Raw genomic sequence first — 21,209 nt, forward strand, 5'->3', positions numbered from 1 at the left:
CATTCAAATTTACAAAAATTACGAGAGCTATATAAATAAGCTATTTTAAATATGAAAGTAAACACCGTAATGACCAGTAAAAAATACTGAAAGTAGATGTTGCTGGGGAATTGGAATTGGGAAAGAAGATTGATGGGGCAGGTACCTGCTTTTTGATGCATTATTTTAACAAGAATTTAAAAAGTAAATGAAAGAAGAAAAAGTATTGTATTAAAATCTAACATCTGACACACATCTTGTTAGATAATCCTTATGGAATTATAAATATCCTGACTTTTTGGCCAAACATTTAAATGATGAGGTATCTGAAAAGAATTTCAAAATAGTAAAGTAGAAAAGCTACAAAGTTTCCTATTCCTGTTTAACAAATTATTTGAACAACCATGTAGTCTATTCAAAAGTATTTCATGGTATCTAAAGATATTCAGAAGGACAGTCAATAAATATTTTTGAATAAAAAATTGAATATGAACAGTAAATGTTCCAACTTTAAAAAATAATAAGGCTGTATTTTTTCAACTCTAAAAATTATAGATTATGGTCTGTCTGTATCTTAAGTTCAATACTACTTAACACAGGGTCTGACCATCCATATGGGAGATGCTTGCTAAGTGTTTGGATGGAATTGAAATTTCTGAGTGCCCTGGAGACCTGAATGAGCCAAGAATTAAGGGAGGAGGTGCTCTTGGTTGACTTGCTACAATTTGATTTCTCGCTTTCCTTTTGGAATGAAAATGAAATTCACAAATTCCTAGAGGCTTTTACTAGGAGTGAAATTCCAAGCTTTTATGATCCTTGTCTGTAAAGGAACTTACTGGACTCCATGGCTTAGATTACTGACCTACATCTGGATTCTAGATGGATTCATGGTTTTCTTCATAGTCTATAAATCACACATCCAAAATGAAACTTCTTTTAATCTACTCCAGCCCCAGCCACTTGTCAGTATTTTGTTAGCAAGGGAAGAACGTATCAAATAAAAGACCTTTTAAATTTAGGGATCATTTTTTTCCTGTTTCCTTATTCTTATTTTATATTTGAATTAATTTTGTTTCTCCTGCAATTAAAATCTTTTTCTTGTGTTAATTAGTAATGCTGATAATAACACTTTCTCCTTTCAAGTGGTCTTTTCCTACTTATTTTTAAGGTAAATCTCTAATCAATCCACATTTATTGCTTACTGGGAAATGTGGTAGAAGACACCATTCAAATATTATAACAGCTTATCGAATGTTCACCATACAAGAGGTATTGTTCTAAACATTTTACTCATGAAAAGTCACTCAATCCTCTTGTATTAACTTCTATTGTTGCTGTAACAAATAACTACAAATCTAGTCCATTAAGACAATGCAAATTTATTTTACAGTTCTGTAGTTCAAAATTCCAGTATAACTGCATTGAGATAAAGTCAATGTGTCAGCAGGGATTTTTTTTTCGGAGGCTCTAGGAAAGAATGTTTCCTTTTCTTTTCCGGCTGCAGGAAGCTGCCCACATTCCTTGGCTCATGGCCGCTTCCTTCATCTTTAAAGCCAGCAACATCCTTCTGACACTGGTAATGTTATCCCATCTCTTTCTCTGACTCCCTTCTTCTCCCTCCATCTTCCCCTTTTAAGGACCCTTGTGATTGTTGCTGAAAAACCAGCCTCTGTTCCCTTAAAAGTGAATTCAAACTCGGAGGCAGAGTTTTGGGAACAAAGAAGAGAGCCTCTTTATTGCTTTGCGTGGCAAAGGGGAGTCACAGCCGGCTTGTTCCTTGGAAACTGTGAATCCATCCTGGGCTTGGGGCTTGGTGATTATGTAGGCAAGCAGGACAGAGCATATCAGTGATAACAAATAACAGAGTCTTTTACAAAAGTTTATCTTGTGTCACGGGAACTTCTGATGGTCCATTAAGTAGGTTCTCGCCCACAGCCTTAGTGTAACTGGGTCTGATCCCTCCAGTGTCACCGGGGCTCTTGGAGAATCTGGCTGTTCCTTTGATGTTACCATTCCATGACCTGTTTTCTGGAGAATAGCTTCTGGGTTTTGGATACAAGTTATTTAGGATAGGGTGCAAATCATAGGGTTGGGGTTCCTGAGCACGTAATCATTCAAGCAGGTTAAACAATGGCAGTAGCAGGGAGTAAAACAGGTTAGTCAGTTAGAAAGAACTCTGAGAAAACAAGTGAATCCACCACAGTGAGCTCTGCAAGCTGTCTTGGCATCAGGGAAGCCATTGTGTGACTCCTTCATGTTTGTCTTGGGCCCAACGAGATAACCCTCCATAATCTCCTTATTTTAAGGTCAGCGGATTAGCAACCTTGGTTCCATTTGCAACTTAATCCCCCTTGGCTATGTAAGGTAACACACAGCTCCCAGAGATTAGAACATGGACATTATGGGCATATGATTCTCCCTACCACACCTCTCAACAACACTATAGCACTTATGGTACTACTATTATTATTATCCCCACTTTACAGATAAGGCCCAGAAAAGCCATATGAATTCCCGGAGGTCACAAAACTGATATTTGAACCCAGGCAGTCTGGTTTTGGAGGCTTTGCTCTTGAAAACTACATTTGTACCAAGATCACCATCAACATGTTATTGTACTTTTTACTTTAATTTCTTTTTGATGTGCTTTTAAATGTAATTGTTAGATTATAGCCATAATTTTGTAGCCTTTTCCCCTCATACTATTTCTGCTTAACATCACTACATGAACTTCCCCCACATTTTTTAAATGTCTGTGTGGCATCCAATTTCAACCTCAGGGACATTGCACATGCCATTTCCCCTGAATGTAGTGTTTATCCATATATCCATGTAGCTTACTCCCTCTTTATTGTGCAAATGTTATCTCACCAAGGAGGTCTTCCTTACCACTGTTTCTAAAGGTGCACACTGTCACTTTCAATCTGCACACCTCTCTTTATTTTCTTCATATTATTTGTCACTAATTGATTTCATGTAATATATTTATTTTTGTCTCCCTTACTAAAATGTAATCTTCATGAGGGCAGGGACTGTATTTTGCTCATTGATGTGGGCATTCAATAAGTATTTCTTGAATGAATGAATGAACACTGGAAATTTTAAAATTACGGAATCATTTACACCACCAGCACCCTCACAAGTATCAACTGTCCTCATGTTTTATTCATTCCCCATTTGCAAATATAATTTTACGTATTTAATTATAGCATAGAGGCAATTATATATGTGTGTGTATATCTAACTAAATTTTAAATCCTATGCATTTTCCATTTTGCTCCATGGTTTTCATAACTATTAGTTTTAATGCCTGTATGAAAAACATTAAATTGATGTACATAATTAATTAACTGTTATTCTGTTCACTGTCACGTAGGTTATTCTTTGCTTTTTTATTTACCATGTGTTTAATCTTTCACAGGTAACTTAATCTCTTTGAGCTCATTTCCTTATTAGGAAAAGAATATCTAGATTATTACTGTTAAATGTAACATAGGTAAAGTACTCAGATAATGCCTGACAAATAATTGTTACTCAGTAAATTATTAGTTTCCTTTATTATGGTTTCATTTCTAATGTATTCCTATTACAAAATAATGCTTTATCGAACATTTGTTGTTGAAATTTTTGTATCCTTTACTTTAGAATAGATGCTCAGGAGTGGTCTTACTATGTTGAAATGGTTCAAAATATTTGCTAACTTAATAAAACGGAATCAATTTAAGGTAAATATTCATATCTTAGTTTTAAGTATGAATTTCCCTAAAGACAGATAAGTGATACTATTTTTAATTTTATATTTTATTTAGAGTATAAAGTTTTTATTATTTCAGAAATGTTTTCTTCTATTTCCAGTTAAATGTTAAGTCTTTCAAGGTATAAAGCTCTCCTTTATGCCTTAAAACATTCAGGGTTTTATTTAAAACTGGAAAATGATGATCTCACCTCTTTCTGGGCTGAGTGGATTGCTCATTTACTCTAGTTCTGAATCTCCTTTCTTTGAATTTCTTAGAATTGGTGCCCAAATTATTTCCTTCTACTTAAAAAGAAAAAACTTGAAAATTCTTTCTAACTTAACAGTTGCTCTTAAAAATAGATTCATCATCAGTTTGTTGCTATAGTAGTCTGCATCTTTCCTGGTCTCAATTTAGTCACAGCATCTGTGCAAAATGATATCAACGTTATTTATTACTCTACCATCCAGAGGGAAGGCTCAATTCCTGACATTTATATTCCCTTGAACATAAAAGCCAGATAAAAAGAAAATCAGACTCCATGCTTTGGGGACTGAACAGATTGTTTACCATGGTTAGGAGAGAATGCCCGCCCCCGCCTCCTCTTCCTGAATTATAAATACATTTTCATGGAGTCTGTCCCCAGGTGACCAGATATTTTCCTTTTCAATCACATTTGCTGGGATGCTTTGAACTGGAGGAAAAAAATAAAACCTACTGGGCTGGCAGCTGAATGGTTAGGAAGATAGCCTTGGAGGCCTGTGGATCTGAGTGGGTCGTCAGCATCTCCATGACCTGAGCCAGTCACTTTATCTCTACTCATCAGATTCCTGAGCTGTCCATGGTGAGAATAACCACCAGCTCATAGTTTGTGTAAGGAGCCAATGAATGCAGAGCGTATGCAAGACAATGGAGTAATTTTATGTGTTTTACGTAGTAAATTTTATATCCAGACAAACCATTAAGTGTAGGATGTAATAAAGATATCCTTAAGCATGTATGAACTCAGGTTTACTAAACACAGATCCTATAAATCCAAAAGAAAATATGGGATAAAAGAATAAGCATTATGGATTGGATGTTTGTGTCACCCCAAAATTCATGTTAAAATCTCACCCCTCCAGTATGGTGGTGTTAGGCAGTGGGGCCTTAGGGAGGTAATTAGGAGCAGATGTGGTTATGGGCGTGAACCCCTCATGAATGGTCCTTGTTCATATAACATATGTCCTTATAACAATCACAAGAGAGAGTGCTTCCTTTCCCTTTCCTTTATGTGAGGATACAAGGAGAAGGAGATCGTCCGCATCCCAGAAGAGGCTCCTCACCAGAACTTGTCCATGATCTCTTACTTCTGGTCTCTGGGGTTGTAAGAAATAAATGTTTGTTCAAATCACTCATCTTTGGTAATTTGCTTTCACAGCCTGAACTGACTAAGGCAGTTAGTAACTTAGTAAAGACCACTGCTATTCCAAAAGGAAGGACTGAAAAAAAAAGTATATTCATAATGATCTAAAATAAAGCAATGGTTGATTAAGAACGTAGTTAGGAGAAAAGTGTTAAGACCAAAGGGACGTGAAATACTTCTTTTATTGAAGTGGATATTGACATTAATAATTAAGAAATTGGAAGATAAATATGAATATAACTTTTGGTCTTAGTAAGTTGGGCATGAGCATCAAGTAATAAAAATACAACATGTAACCTTCAGTTAAGAAGAAGAGTATCCAATCTATTTTTTGGAGGGCAGGAAAAGAGAAAAAAAGCATGATAAAAGTATGGTAAATTGGAAAGAAAAAGGTGGTGGAGATACAGTCTAATACAAAAATAATAATAAATGCAAATGAGCTGAGCTAATCTTACTGAACCATCGTCAGACATTCAGAGATACGTTTAAAAAGTATGTCCCATAAGTAGACCTTTAGAAGAGGTACATTTAAAACTGAAAAAGAAAGATAATGTTAAAATACATGTATGGAGAAATATAAGCTAGACCAAGTTGTGATAGCAATTTTCATATTAAAAGTAGAATTCAAGGCGAAAACATAGGTTAAAATTGAAGTATAAAAGAACAATAGATTCAGAAACTAATTAGAAACATATGTATCTTACAAGATAGGCTAAAACAAAAGCCACAGAAGAATCATGGGGGGAAATGGATAAAACTATACTTATTAGTAACACATTTAGACATTCTCCTTTCAGAAACTGCTAGTTCAAGCAAAATGTAAATGCATTAATAAATAACTTTGGTGAAAGAGAAAAGTCATATGAAAATTTGCAAAATACTTAAAAACTGTGCAGATGAAAACACTACATGTTAAATTTGTGCACCCTGCTACAGTAGTACAGAGAGTGAAATGTATAGCTCTAAAAATGTTTATCATTTGCAAATATTTTCTGCCAATCTGTAGTTTGTCATTTTGTTTTGCTTATGGTTTCCTTTGCTGTGCAAAAGCTTGTAAGTTCAATTAGTTTGTTTATGTTTGCTTTTATTTCTATCACAAAACCACATAGATGAAAACAAATGAGCTAAAGATTGACAGTTGCAGAAATTGGAAAAAAATAACAGAGCAAATTGAAACAACCAAAGAGAAAAGATGTGTTAGATACAAGGGAAGAAAATCAATGAATTTGAGAATAACAATAACAATAATGACTGCCAACTAAGAGATGAAACAAAACGAAGAATTCAGAAAAGGAGAAACTAAGATAAAAGGACTGGGAGTGGGCATCAAGTCTACTTAAATATGGAACTAAGACTAAGTAATTGTGAGAATCCCAAGTGTAGAAGAGAATGCAAATACTATAAACCATCACATAGTGGAACAATAATGATAGAATTGTGTTAGGCTGAATAATGCCCCAATGTCAGCCATGTCCTAATCCCCATCAATATTACCTTAAATGGCATAGAACGTTGTAGATGGGACTAAGTTAAGATGAGGAAATTGTGGTGCATTACCGTGGTGATCCCTGAGTGCAATCAGATGTATTCTTGTAAGATAGAGATAGAGGGAGATTTGACACACATGACAGAAGAGGAGAAGGCCATGTGACCACAGAGGTAGAGATTGGAATGATGCAGCCACAAGCCAAGGAGTGCTGGAAGCCACCAGAAGCAGGAAGAAGCAAGGTGAGGATGCTTTCCTAGAGCCTCCAGAGAAAGCATGGCCCTGCAGGCTTTGGTTTTAGCCCAGTGACATAGATTTTGGACTCAGCTTCCAGAACATTAAGAAAATAAATTGCTGTTGTTTAAGGCACCACATGTGTGGTAATTTGTTACAGCATCACGGGAAAATAATATAACAACCAAGGAAAATTTGAGGTAGGGGGAGGGAAAAGAGAGAAAGGAAGTATAATATAGTCATTTCCTTATCTCTATCAGAGAGCTAATAAATATTGTCTAAAATTAAATTAAAAAGACCTCTAATGACTCCATCCCTTAATGTTTTCATATTTTTAAAGAAATTATTTTTGGTACTATCTCAGACATTTAGTTATTCAAATTTACTTCAGTTTCTTTTTAATCCTTTTAAAATCAAGAAAAAATTTATTATATTTATTTTTCAAGATCATCTACAAAGTATGATCCTTTTTTTGGGTAAAATATGTTTATCTATGTTGCCCTATACTTATTTTCCCCTTTCTGTGGGCACATAGAAAATATCTGGAATAAAGTCATCTAATAATAATGATGGCTGTTTTATGGAGTGAAATTTTAGATTTATTTTAAATATTTTTCTTTGTGCGTTTCTGTATTAGTTGACTTTTTAAAAAATGACAATCATTGATCTGTCTATCCATCTATAATTTTTACAAATACAGAGTCACTATTATTTTAAAACTGAATAACCCTAAAGTCTCTTTTTTGTATGTTCTTTTCAGGCTAAGCATTTGGAATTTCCTCTGTTATTCCTACTATATCCCACTTTTCAGACACCTCAGTTCACATGCTGAATTTTCCATGCCCTTTTTAAAATGAAGTTAATACAAAACAATGTCCAAGGATGGTTTGACCCTGTCCAACATTGACAAGACTTTTTTCTGTAGATTGTCTTGAAATGCTTGAGATACTGCTGCCTCTGCAATTCCCTAAAAATCATAACAGGGAATACTAGACATGTGGAGGAGACATCAGGGGTTAAGGCAAATGTCAAAAATGTAATATTACAGAGGACAGTGTCTCTGGGGAGGTGCTATGGTTTGCATGTTTATGTTCTCTCAAAATTCACGTATTGAAGCCCTAATGCCCAATGTACCTTTGAGAAGCAGCTGGGTCATGAGGCTGAAACTCATGAATGCAATTGGTGCCTTTGTAAAACAGATCCCAGAAAACTTGTTTGCTACCCTGCTTCCATGCGAGGGCACAGCATGGTGCTGTCTATGAACCAGAAGGTGGGCCGTTACCAAACAACAGATCTGCTGTGCCGTGATCCTGTCCTTTCCAGCCTCTAGAATTATGGGAAACGTGTTCCTATTGTTTCTAAGCTACTCAAATTGGTGATATTTTATTATAGCAGCAAGAATAGACTAAGACGGGAGACTTATAGAGGATGGAAATCATATAGTTAAAGAGCCCATGAGTGTTCTGTCATTGGTCTGCATCTTGGTCAGTGAAGATGGGGATGAAGAGTAATATTCTTTCTGGCACCTTGGCTGTCCTGTGGCTGAGTAAGCATAGTGACTTTGTGAAGTTTTCAAAATAAAGCAAATGACACTTTGGGCTCCCTCCAAGTAACCACATTCATTCAGATTTTTGGCTGATGTACAACCTGCTTGCAGAAAGCATGTTTGAGTGGCAGACACCCTGCTTCTGTTGGTCCCCCAAAAGGCCCTGCATTGACTGTGCACTTACCACAGTAGGTTATGTGCCTGTCAGTCCTCTAGGTCCTCTGATCGCATGAGAAACAGACAGTACTACTGTGTACAACTAGCCCTTCGATACCTTTCTTTTCTTTCTTTGTCCTGAATTGGGACTCCTGCATCTTAAGACTGCCCAGCACAGGTAAAGAAACAGCTGGTGCAGGGGAATGACCCTAGAGTGGGAATCGGGAGCTTTGGGATTTATTTCTGTTTGGCCATCAATTTGTTGTGTGCCTTCAGAAAAAATATATATTTTTTCATTTCCTCATGCCTTTGTTTCTCATCTGTATATGAGGTAGTTGGACAGGAGCAAAGTTCTTTACGCTTTTATCATTCTGTCACCCTCACATTTAATACTTAATCAGCAGCAGTGATATGGCTATTTCTATCTCTATAAGTATTTTTAATTTAGTGTCAATATCATAAATAATAGTGGTCAGCAATGATCCTTTTGGCACATTGGACCTGAAACCCTTCTAAGTGCTTTTGTGAAAATATTATCTCAAGGTAAATGACATTTCTCTCTCAATTAGGTAGTAAAGGGCAGGAATGGAATTTACATTCTACTGATTTAATGTCCCTATTTTATTGACTTCATTAAACTTTGCATTGAAACACTGTATGTGTGTAATTTATTAGAAAATTAAATGGTAGTGACATTTGATACAGGCAGATGAGATGGAAAGGTTACATTTACATGCATCCCAGCTTTCATTTTTAGTTGAAAGTTCTGAATTATAAGAGTTCTTTCTCTAGTTATTAACTCATTTTTGCACACATATTAATTAGACTATCATCTGCTGGGAAGTAGGAACTGTTTTTCATGGCCTTCAGTAAGCATTCCATAAATAGTTGAATGGAGGGGTGCCAGAGACAATCATTCAACCATTGTGGGTGGACACTGCTACCATCCATGGTCTGATCTGAGTGCAGCCAGCCCTCTGTTTGGTAATCAGTTCTTTAGATGTTTTTGATCACTTTCCCCCCCCATTTCCCTTAGATGTTATTCCAGGCCTTCATCATTTACCGCAAGCCACCTATACAACTCTTGCTGACTTCACTTTCAGCAAATGACTCCTCTTTCAGCAAATGACTCCTACACCAGCTTCACTGAGAAAACTGAGATCATCCCAGTGGAAAGATGCTGCCACTCACTGACTTTGTGATGAGTGCCATTTGGTGCTCTGTGGACAGTAACAACCTGTGCATTGCTATGATGTGGAACTGCTGGCTGGTAGGGAATTCTGGGGTATGGGAATGCATCACCAATCACATTGTATCATGTTATGTATAACACTGAATGTGTTATTGCTGGGCATGTTACAGTAGAGTATGTCGATCGAATGTTGTCCTCTATCTCATAGACCTGAACTCTTCCAACTCTTATTTTTCCTTCATTACAAGCCAGAAAAATGTCTGTACACTGCCCCTCATCCCCCATTCTTTCCTTCCTTTGGCAGAATCCTTCCTTTCCAAGGCCCACTTTCCACCAACACATTTGATCTCATCATTCCCTGCCTTCCCCAAGATCTTACTTTTTATCTTCAGTTTCTCTCTTTCTACTGGCTCTTTTCTGTCAGTGCAATTCATTCTTGATTCATTCACTCATTCAGATCAGATGAATTATTGATGCTAATTCTTCACTCCCTTTTAATAGGATTGTGCATCTAGCCTTTTGCCATGTAACTTGGCAGTGTTCCCTCACTCTCATTTCTCTGGGTCTGTTTTGTCATGTGCAAAATGAAATAGTTGGATGACATCAAATTCTTTATATAGTTTTAATACCCTGTGACACACTATGTAATCAGCAGAAACAATATGAACATTTCTCTCTGTAAATATGTTCTTAATTGAGTGTCACAATTCTCAGTAATAGTGAACAGAATATACTTTCCCACTTCTTTGATGTTGGGCTTGGACATCGAGTTTCAAGAGGATATGTTACTTAGCATCATTACAGCAAAAAATAACTAATACACTCACCAATCCATTTTTCCCATTCAAAAAATATTTGTTGGATAACTAAGAAATGGCAGGCACGTATTGTATGGAAACTAAAACAAAGAAGGCAAAAATAAATGAACAAGGTAATTTCACATTCTGACAAACTTTATGGATAAACCAGATGGGGTGAAAAACAGTGACAGGGGCTGTGGAAGTGTACACCTTTGGTTTGGTCAGGGAAAGCCTTGAGAAGGCCATTTGAATAAGACATGAGTGACAAGAAGGAGGCAGCCAGAGGCTGATCCAGCCATAGCACATTCCTGCAAAAGAACAGCAAAGTCCTGCAGTGGAAATGAACTTGGCCTTGGGACAGATATGTCTCTCCAATAACCAAAAGCTGTAAAATTAACATTCCTTCCAAACACAGGAAGCTGGGCTGATGTCGAGAAAGAAAATTAAGCCTCCAGCAGGAGCTCAGTCAGACTAGAAAACCAGCGTGGCTGCAAAGAGGGGCAGATCCTGGGTTCACCTTTTGGCCACTTGTCACTGGGATCGAGGGTGAGTCAGGCTGGCTTAGTGTGCAGCTGGAGAGAGAGCTGTTGTTCCACTGCTTTGGATACAGTCTCTCTTCATTGTCTGCATCCTGTTTAGTATTTCTTGGGCCAAAGTTTTTTCATCTCAGCTAGAGATGCATTACATTGTTTTCACTGGATGCAAGTGATTTCACAATTTTCTATTGGAAAATTCTGCTCGCTCCTCTTTTGTTGTGTTCCCTCCCATTCTTTTAATCAAAGTTATATGAATATGTGGTTTAAAGAGTCAAAGAAGTCTTTCAAGTTTGTTATAAGAAACAGTCACCCTCCCTGAGCAGTCTCTGCATGCTCACATCACCCCTCCCAGAAGTGCTTCAACTTCTTTTACCCGATTATCTGGCACGTCACCTTCATGTCTCTAAATAACAGACTTATGGCTACTTCTTGACTTGCCATTTTTGGATATTTTATATTGATTCCTCACAACTGACTATGAGGATTTAGCTTTCTTTCTTCCCTCTTCTCCCAGCAAATACATAAATTTATTTTACCACCTTTTCCTCTCAATATAAGGTTATGATAATTTTACTTACATTAATGATCAGTATTTGCATTATTGTATTTATATACATGTTTTTAACAGTTGGATCATACAATAAAATGTAATTGCCTTTCTTTTCTGGGGTAGATCCTGATGGTCCATTCAACCATTTATGGAATGCTTACCGAAAGTCATGAAAAACAGTTCCTAGTTCCCAGCAGATGATGGTGTAATCAGTACACGTGCAAAATGAGTTCGATGGTCCCCAAGATCCCTACCTACCAGTATTCAAGGCTTTGTGTATTCCCCTCCCCTGAGTGCGAGCTGAGCTTACTGGCTTGCTTCTAACAACTAGAATATGGCAGAAGTGATGAGATGTCACTTCCGAGATGAGGTGACATAAAGGCGGCTCCCAATTGAGGCACTGTCTTTTGTTTGCTCACTCTGAGTCAGGTCTAGTTCTTTTTTTTTTTTTTTATAACTTTTTTTTTTTTTTATTGAGTTATAGTCATTTTACAATGTTGTGTCAAATTCCAGTGTAAAGGACAATTTTTCAGTTATACATGAACATACATATGTTCATTGTCACATTTTTTTTTTTTCACTGTAAGCTACCAAGGTCTAGTTCTAAAGATGTTTCCCCAAGTTCCCTAGTTATTCAATCAAGTACTGCCATAGAGGGGTCTTCCAGATGGAATTAAGGTTCCTAATCAGTTGATCTTAAAATAGGTGTTTGTGTTCCCCCAAATTTATATGTTGAAATCCTAGTACCCGGTGTGATGGCATTAAGAGGTAGGCCTTTGGGAAGTAATTAGGTCAGGAGGGCAAAGCTCTCACAAATGGGATTAGTACTGTTATGCTAGGGACCCCAGAGAGTTTTCTCACCCCTTCTGCCATGTGAGGACCCAGTGAGAAGACTGCTGTCTGTGAACCAGGAAGCAGGTCCTCCCCAGACACAGAATCTCCCAGTGCCTTGACCTTGAATGTCCTAGCCTCCAGAAATGTGAGAAATAAATGTTTGTTGCTCACGTCATCCAGTCTACAGGAGTTTCAGTCCAGCAACCCAAACAGACTGAGACAGGGAAATTATTCTGGGTCATCCATATAGGCCACTGCAATCACATGAATCTTTAAAAGCAGAAGCAAGGCAGAGATGAGGCAAAAGAAGCAGCAGACATGTCACAGAAGGGGAGATCAAAGAGATTTGAAATGTGAAAAGGACTCAGCTCCCATCACTGGCTTTGAAGAGAAGGTGGTCATAAGCCAGGGAATGTTGGATGGCTTTAGAAGCTGAGTTTGACCCCTGGTTAACAGCCAAGTCCCACCACCACATGGGACTGAATTCTGCCAACCACCAGAAGAGCCTGGAAGTGGATTCTCCCCCAGAGCTCCAGACAAGAGCCCAGCCTGGCTGACAGATTTGTTTCAGCTTTTGAGACTCAGAGCAGAGGCTCTGAGCCTACCTGGACTTCTGACCCATAGATCTATTAGATAATAAGTGGGTGTTTCTTAAGCTGCTAAATTTGCAGTAATTGTTACAGCATCAATTGGAAACAAAAACATTGCAGGACACCAGTAGCCAAGTTGTAAGCATACAGAGGGAACTGGGGAAGTGATAATGTCAAGGATCCGTCATGATAAGTCTACTTTATTAAATAAGATTTTCTCAAAAGATTCCACAGGAGAGGTCGTGCATTTACTCAACAAATGCTTATTGACTGCATGCTGGGGATACTGCCCTGAGTAAGACAGTGTTTTTGTTTTGTGGCACTCAGATTCTAGACAGAAGAGAGGGTGTGTGGCTATTGATTAATTTTGTGTTCTGTTCTTCCAAGTCATAACCAGGGGGAGAATTCATCCTACTTATCTTGATAACTTTTAGGAAAATCCAAGATTATTGGACAAACATTTAACACTTATTAAAGCCTCTTATTTGTTCCAGGTCCCATGTGGTAAACAGTGACTCCTGTCCTCATAGATCGTATGGGAGGAGAAGGCAGATGTGGAAGTGTATTATTACTGCACAGTGTGATACTTGCAAGAGGAGATGGGAAGGAAGACAAAGGAGGAATGAAGCTCGGTTTTTAGAACATCAATCAAAGTGCACCACAGTTAGATATTTTTTATGTAGTAAGCACTGGCTTTTACACTTTGTTTTTCAAAATAGCAAGGAAGGCCATTTCTTCTCATTCTCTTATTTCCGATTCTAGGGCCAATCCTCAAGAAAGATAAGAATGCATTGCCCTTGAGCATCATCTACATTTTTACTCTTGTTCATAAAAATCAGGGCTCTATTAGATACTTGGCCTTGAGCTGGACAGATGCATTTGTGCAATAGCAGATTAAGATTTCTTGAAAGGCTTGGCTGCTTGTTTTGTGTTCATGAGCACTACGATGTTTTGACCTGTGCTATTCCCAGAGTAATCTCATTACCATCACTCATGTACTAATTTAGTGAGAGATCATTTGCTTGGGGGAGCCCTGCATGTGTTTTAAAAATAGCTACACATTCAGGTTTGCTTGATCTTGTAAAAAGAACAAAAAGAGAAGCTGTTTGTTTTCCACACAGAAATAACAAATTTGAAATCAATCTGTCTCCTATATGCAAACATGTGCATAGATTTGTGTAACCTGCAGTGAAATAGTTTCCTATAAACTTGCATGTTTAGTTGTCTGTGTTCTTTTCGTTGAACATTGCTCTGTTTGATTTTCTAAGAACCGAAGAGACCAGAGGCATAGCTTCACATTTGTAACTCTCCTCTATTGTCTGTTTACTGATTCAATCGACAATTACCTGCTCTGTGCCTAGCATTGTGATCAGTCTTGGGGGTACAAACATGAACATGAAAGAGTCTCAGGCCTTAAGTAACTCAGTTTGGTTGAGGACCTGAGATCTAAATTAATTTCTGGAGAAGAAGAATAAGTAAGGAATGCCCTCCCCTTGCGAGAAGTTGGACCAGTGGCAAGATAACACACCAACCTCGGTGACAACAATAATTCAAAGTAGGCATAAAGCCTTCTGCTTACAAGAGTCCTTCCCTAGGGGGCAGAATTGTGGGAAATAGAATTTCATTAGAATAAATCAAGAAGGAAGTGGAAGTGAAAATTGGATGGGGATCCTTATTTAAAAAAAAACTGCATTAGTTAAGGTGCTATTAACTATTATTTTAAAAAGTAAAAGCAAAATGTGTAATTGTTTAAATAGGATAAAAACATACTTGTCAATCATGTAAAGTTCAAAATAAACACGCCTAATTGGTGGAAGCTTTCCTCCATGTAGTGACTCAGGGATCAAGGCTCCCTCTGTCTTGTGGCTTTTCTACCTTGAGCACTGGTTTCCAAGGTCACTGCATTCTGCACCAAGTCCAAAGCAGGGGAAAAGTAAGATGCATGGGGAGGCTGTTTATGGTCCAGGCTTAGAAGTGGCATACAGCACTTCCTGCCCCATGCAATTGGCTAGAATTTAGTCTTGTGACCTCACCAACTAGAAGAAAAGCTAGGAACAACAGTTGAGCCATGTAACTAGAGGGAAGACAGGGACATTTAATTTCTGCCACCAAAGCTTTAAACTGAATCACAGCACTTCACAGTTGGAAAGTACTAAGGGTTTTGCATCTGTTTATTCTCTTCTCCCCTGCCTGGAAAGCCCTTCAACTATTTCTTCAATGACACATGTTCTAGGATCATCTACATTTTTGTCTCCAACCTGGGATCTCTGTAATTTGACAACATCCAACTTGAATTTTGGTGTCCAGAAAGATCACATTATTCCAGACATGGTTAACCAGAAAGAAGCATAGTGGGACAGATTTTTTCCTGATCAGCTTGACGTAGCTCAAAACTGCATAACCAGAGAGCTCTTCTTGTTTTTTTTAATCATTTAACTCATTCACTTAGTTTGCAAGTGTCATGGATTAGAAAAGTATGCACCTGCCTTGACGAAGTCACCATAAATGTCTTTCTTGTTCATTATTGTGTTCCCATCTCTAGCATAATACCTGGTACATAGTAGGTATTTCATAAACATTTAATAAAAAAAATGTTCACAGCATCTTACAAGATTCCTTGAACATAGTAGACAGTTTCATACTTTGCATTTCTTACCTTGCTGTCATCCATCCAATTGTTTTTGCATATCAGTTTTCTAATATAGTCCTTTTTCCTCTTAACTGTGTGTTGTTGAGTGGGCTGTCATTGAACTTTTTTTTTTCTTTTTAATTTCAATGTCTGTATTTTTAATTTTTAGAATTTCTATTTGCTATTTTCTCCAGTTTTCTTTTTGGATTTTGTCCCTTCCTTTATTTCTCGATTTAAACATCTTCACCCAAGTCTCTTTCAGGATGCTCCAAGTTTGTAGATCCTGGCATTTGAACATTCTTACCTAGGTTGTCCTCAGCGGGCATGTGCACTGTCTTGCTGACACTGCTGGCCCAAGGGCCTCTGGTACGCCAAGGAGGGATGTAGCTGGGTGTTTCTGGATGTGCTTCCATTGAAGCTCTGTGCATAGAATGACTTTTAGATCAACTCTCATGTTAATACCTCACTTTAGGGTTCTTTCATCTTGAGGCTAGTGCAGATTTGGGCCACACACCCCAAGACATGAGTTCACAGCTCTTGTTTGTGGTGGATGACTGGGAATGGAGCCCAAATCCTTCATTTCCTCCTCCCTGAGCTTAAAACCCTTTTTTCCCTAGGGCATCTATCTGGTTCTAATGCTTTGCCTGTCAGTTCCTTCTTCACTTTTGGCACCCTTCCTTGCTTTTTTATGCTTAACTATGTATTAAAAACATTAAAAAAAATACATTCTCCCCAGCATTTCTATGGGCTTGGAGCAGGCCCGGGGGTTTCCCACTGTGGTGGACACTGTGATACGCAGCCCAGAAACCCCCTCCCTGAAGGATTTGTTGACCCAGCTGCTGGCAGTGCTGTCTGCGGAAAGCCTTCAGCTGTCAGCCCCTTCAGGGACTGCCTCAGCTGCAGAGAGCAGCCTGGTCCAAGGTCATGCCCTTTTCCCTGGGAGGCCCCATCATCCAGTGACTGATTAATGTGAGAGTGTAAAGGCTGGGCCATCTTGGCCCAACTCAGTGCCCTTCTGAAGAGCCATTCTAGTTCTGATGCTCCCCGTGAGTTTGGTCAAGGCAGTTCCTGGGCCCACCTCAGCTCACTTTCCCCGTTGCCTGTTCCTTCCCCAGGTGTTGACTCCAGCACTGCTGCTGGTACACATCCTGTCCTCTGATCTTCACTTTGTCTGCTTCCCAGGAACCAACCTGTGATGCCATATCCGGCCACTCAGTATTGACCAGAAGCCTCATATCTGAAGGCATTTAGAGAATGTTGGTTGTTGATGGTGTTGATATAAACAGCTGCTAACCTATTTGCCTCATTCTCCTATACTGTGTGATAGATTTACATAAGACTTCACTCATTTTTCTAAGATTTAAATAATTTTTTTAGATTTCTACCTATGTTTCAAGCTATCAAGTTCATTTAAAATTTTGATTTTTTTTTCCATTTGATTTTTTCTCTTTTGCAGCTTTGTGACATTTTATAGTTTGGTATGCATACCTCTTATACCTTTAACTGAATAATTAATAAAAATATTTAATAGGAAGGATTAAGGATCTCTCCTGATAATTCATCCTAGGAGCACAGACCATTATTCAGACTCTGAATTCAAATAGCTACACATTTACCCTACAATCCATCTTTCACCATCTTACCTAGAAGAACACCCAGAGAGGCTTAACTAAATAAATGAATTCATGAAATTCAGGCTCACTCTGTCTATTGATTACCTCTTATTTAATAACTTTAAAAAAGATATTAGGTTGGCTAATTTGACAAGTGTCATTTTCAGTGAACATATATTGGCTCCTGCTAGTGACTTATTTTTCCCTGAATGTTCACAAATGCTGAAAATGTTGGCTTCTGTTATGATTATGTAATTAAAAAAAAACTATCATGTTTCCTATTCTGAAAATTGAACTTATATACAATGGTAGTGATTAGGAGTCCTATTGGCCCATTTATTAGTTCTGTATGGGTCTTAAAAATCTATGTGAGCTGACAATTTATATCTTTATTTCAGGCAAAACATACACATATAGGCTGAATTTACAACATAAAGTTTAAATTATGCATAAACAAAAGTGTTGAAACAATGGAAAGAGCTACTATTTGGGGTGTTAAAATGTCTTTCCTTGGAAGCCTTTAAATATCTTTAACTGAAGGCCTTTAACAAAAAAAAGTGATGCTCATTCTTGACCTAATTTTTTTAAAACTAGGAATAACATTTTATTTCCTTAATGTGCAAAGGTCATCTCTCTAAAGACGATAGTCAACATCATTCTGAAGACTGAAACGCTAGAAAAAATTCCAGTTAAAATAAAGAACAAGACCTACCTGATCCAGATCACCATTGATAATGTTTTTGTTTTTCCTTCCTTCCTTCCTTCCTTCCTTCCTTCCTTCCTTCCTTCCTTCCTTCCTTCCTTCCTTCCTCTCTTTCCTTTCCTTTCTCTTTCTTTCTCTCTTTCTTTCTTTCTTTCTTTCTTTCTTTCTTTCTTTCTTTCTTTCTTTCTTTCTTTCTTTCTTTCTTTCTTTCTTTTCTCTCTTTCCCTCTTTCTTTTCTTTCTTTCTTTCTTTCTTTCTTTCTTTCTTTCTTTCTTTCTTTCTTTCTTGACAATGCAGTAAAACACAAATCAGAAAGAAAAGCTATAACATAAGGAGACATACATACAATTTTTTTGCAGATAGTTGAAATGGGAATATAATCTGTGAAATGGGAAGATAATCAACTAAATCATTCTTAAAATTAAAAAAAAATTAGTAGGGTGGCTGTTTACAATTTAAATACACAAATTCTATATTTAATTTAAAACTCAATAGCCAATTTTAAGACATGAAAGAAAAAAGTTGCATTCACAGTAGCAGCCATAAAAACATCAATTAAAACCAACTGTAAAATTCATAGGATTAAAGCCAACAATAAACTGTATAGAATATAATGAGCATGACTATTATTAAACTGTACTGGGCTACAAAAATAATTGAATAAAAGGAGAGGTACCATATTCCAGATGGTGACATGTGCCTTGTAGAGAAGTAAATTCTCTCCAAACTGAAGGTCTAAGACTGCTCCAATAAAAGTTCTATTCAGGAATTTTCTAAGAAATTTAAAGTTAGTCTAGACTAAGAAACAGATTAGAGGAGCTAAGAACTTTTTTTTTTTTTTTTTTTAAAAAGGAGAGACATGACTGGGGTCTTTCTTCTGCTAGCTATTTGACTGAGTTCAACTTGACAGAGTCTCGGTGGAAAGCCACCTTGTCCTTCCTCACCGTTGACTCTTGCCCCCTGGCTCTGTGGACGCTTTCTCATCCCTGGGATGAAAACGTGAGAAGCCTTTATGAGTTTCCAGTTACATGCAGACTTTTAAAAATGCATTGTGGCTACCTGAAAGATAAGGATATTCTCAGTGTAGTGATTGAAATGTCTAGTGTTTTATTAAATTAAAACTCTAAATTTCATTTAACATTATATCTTCTCTCTCCACGAGGACCAGAAAGCTAGTAATAGGAGCAAAGAAGGCCACAGGCTTCTTGACTGTTAAGGATCTTATTCCTCTTCTCTTTACGTTCTGGCTCTTCAGTGCTGATGAGAGGATGGAGGAGAGATGAGGGACAGGGAAGGTCTCGCTGGCTGGCACAGGGACGATTACCAGTGATGACGCCATCAGATGTGCTGATTCTTTGTCTATGCTGCTGATGGTTCATTTCATGGGGAGCTCTCAGATGGTAAGTTCTTATATGCACTGTGGTTTTCCTCTGCAAGCCACTTGTGATGTTTCCCTCAGCCCCTGGGCATCTCACAGCCCACCCTATCCCATGGCTGCCACAACACCTCTCCAAGCCGTCAGCTTGGGCAAGAGCCAGTACACCTTCCAGTGGCCTCCATCTGATTGGTAAGATTCACTGTCCTTCCCGAGTAGGAGGTAGTGTGGTCCAGCTGAGGGTGGTCCCCTCCTCTGTGTCCTCAAGCAGCATCTAGGCTCAGCCTCTCGTAACTTGTGCTCCCCAAACTTCAGGGGACACACGTCAAACCCTCTGAGTGGTGTTCATGGAACCTTCACTCGCACGTGGTTAAAGGTGAGAAAACCTTTCTGTCTCTGCCCTTCCACAGGGCTGGTGGAATGGGAGCACAAAGTGCCTGGACAACTCTCTAAGGAGAACTCCTTCCTCTTGGCTTTTAAAATTTCAGTACTTTTATGGCCGCTAGCCAGGTGAGACTAAAATCTCAAAGTCATTTTAAGCTGGTTGTGACAGTCTTAAAAGTGGGCCCATGACCCCTGCCTCCTGGTGTCTAGGCCTTTGTGTAGTCCTCTCCTGAGCAGGAAAAAAATCAGTAAAAGGCCATTAATTCACAGTTCACAAAGGAATAAATGTAAATGACCACTAAATATTGAAAAATCATATAAAATCAAAGATGTTAATTTCCAACAACAAATTGCATTTTTATAAAATAAAACGTCAACAAAAATGACAATATTCTGTGCTAATTAAGGTGCAGTGAGACAAGAATTACCATAACCTAAGATGCAAATATAAATTATTACCAATGTTTGCAAAAACACTTTGATAATATCTATTAAGAAATGCACTGGAATTCATATCTTTTGGTCAAATAACTGCTTTTAGGACTCTATCCTAAAGAAATCTGAAAAATGGGTGAAGAATTATGTAAGAGCTCTCCCAAACAGGATTGTTTAAACTAGCTGAAAATTAGGAAAGAATTAAATACTTGATATTAGTAGACTAGATAAAAATAGAGAATTGATTTAAAATACCTGTAGGTGATGAAGTATTAATCAAACATTAAAACATATTTAATGATGTGAAAATATGCAATATTCATTGAAAAACTGACATAAAGTGCAAAATGCTCATCTACTCAGTAAAATTTTTACTAAGTACGTCTACTGCTTCTTAAGCTTTGTGTTAAATCCTGAGTATGCAGTGATCACAATTATTTCTACAGAAAGAAATATCCCATTGATTGTTTTGAGTGGTGAAATTATTATATTTTTTAATTAATTGCCTCATACTTCTCTTCATTTTCCAAAACTTCTCCACATACTTGTAAAGCAATAAATGAAAAGCTTTAAAATCTCATTTTTTGCAGTACTTTCCCTGGCGTTCTGACCGAAGATTAGGCTGTCTCAGGCCCTTGGTGAGGCAGGAGCTTGGGTAGCACAAATCATCTCCTGGCTTATCATGGGTTAATGGGGTGTGGGCATGGTGGGTAATTAAAAACAAACAAAGGAGAGATGCTTACATTTTTGGATGCAGTAGAAGATGGAAGGGTTGCATAAGGAGAGCTTTTTTCAAGAGGCCAGCGTGGCTTCCTGCTGAGATTCTGCAAAGCTGCACGTGTGTGCCTGAGCTCCCTCCGAGCCTGGCTGCCTAGCAACCACCACATAAAGTCATCTTTCTCTCCTTTAGAAAAAGCCTTCCAGGCTATGCATGACTTAAATGAAGATGTTCTAGTTCACTGGAGCTTGGAGAGCAATGACTTGTAGCTGTCTCTGGCATTTGTGCCAGGCACATCAGAAAATAAAAT

Source organism: Camelus ferus, chromosome 33 (assembly GCF_009834535.1).
Source record: "Camelus ferus isolate YT-003-E chromosome 33, BCGSAC_Cfer_1.0, whole genome shotgun sequence".
In the NCBI taxonomy this organism is placed as follows: Eukaryota; Metazoa; Chordata; class Mammalia; order Artiodactyla; family Camelidae; genus Camelus; species Camelus ferus.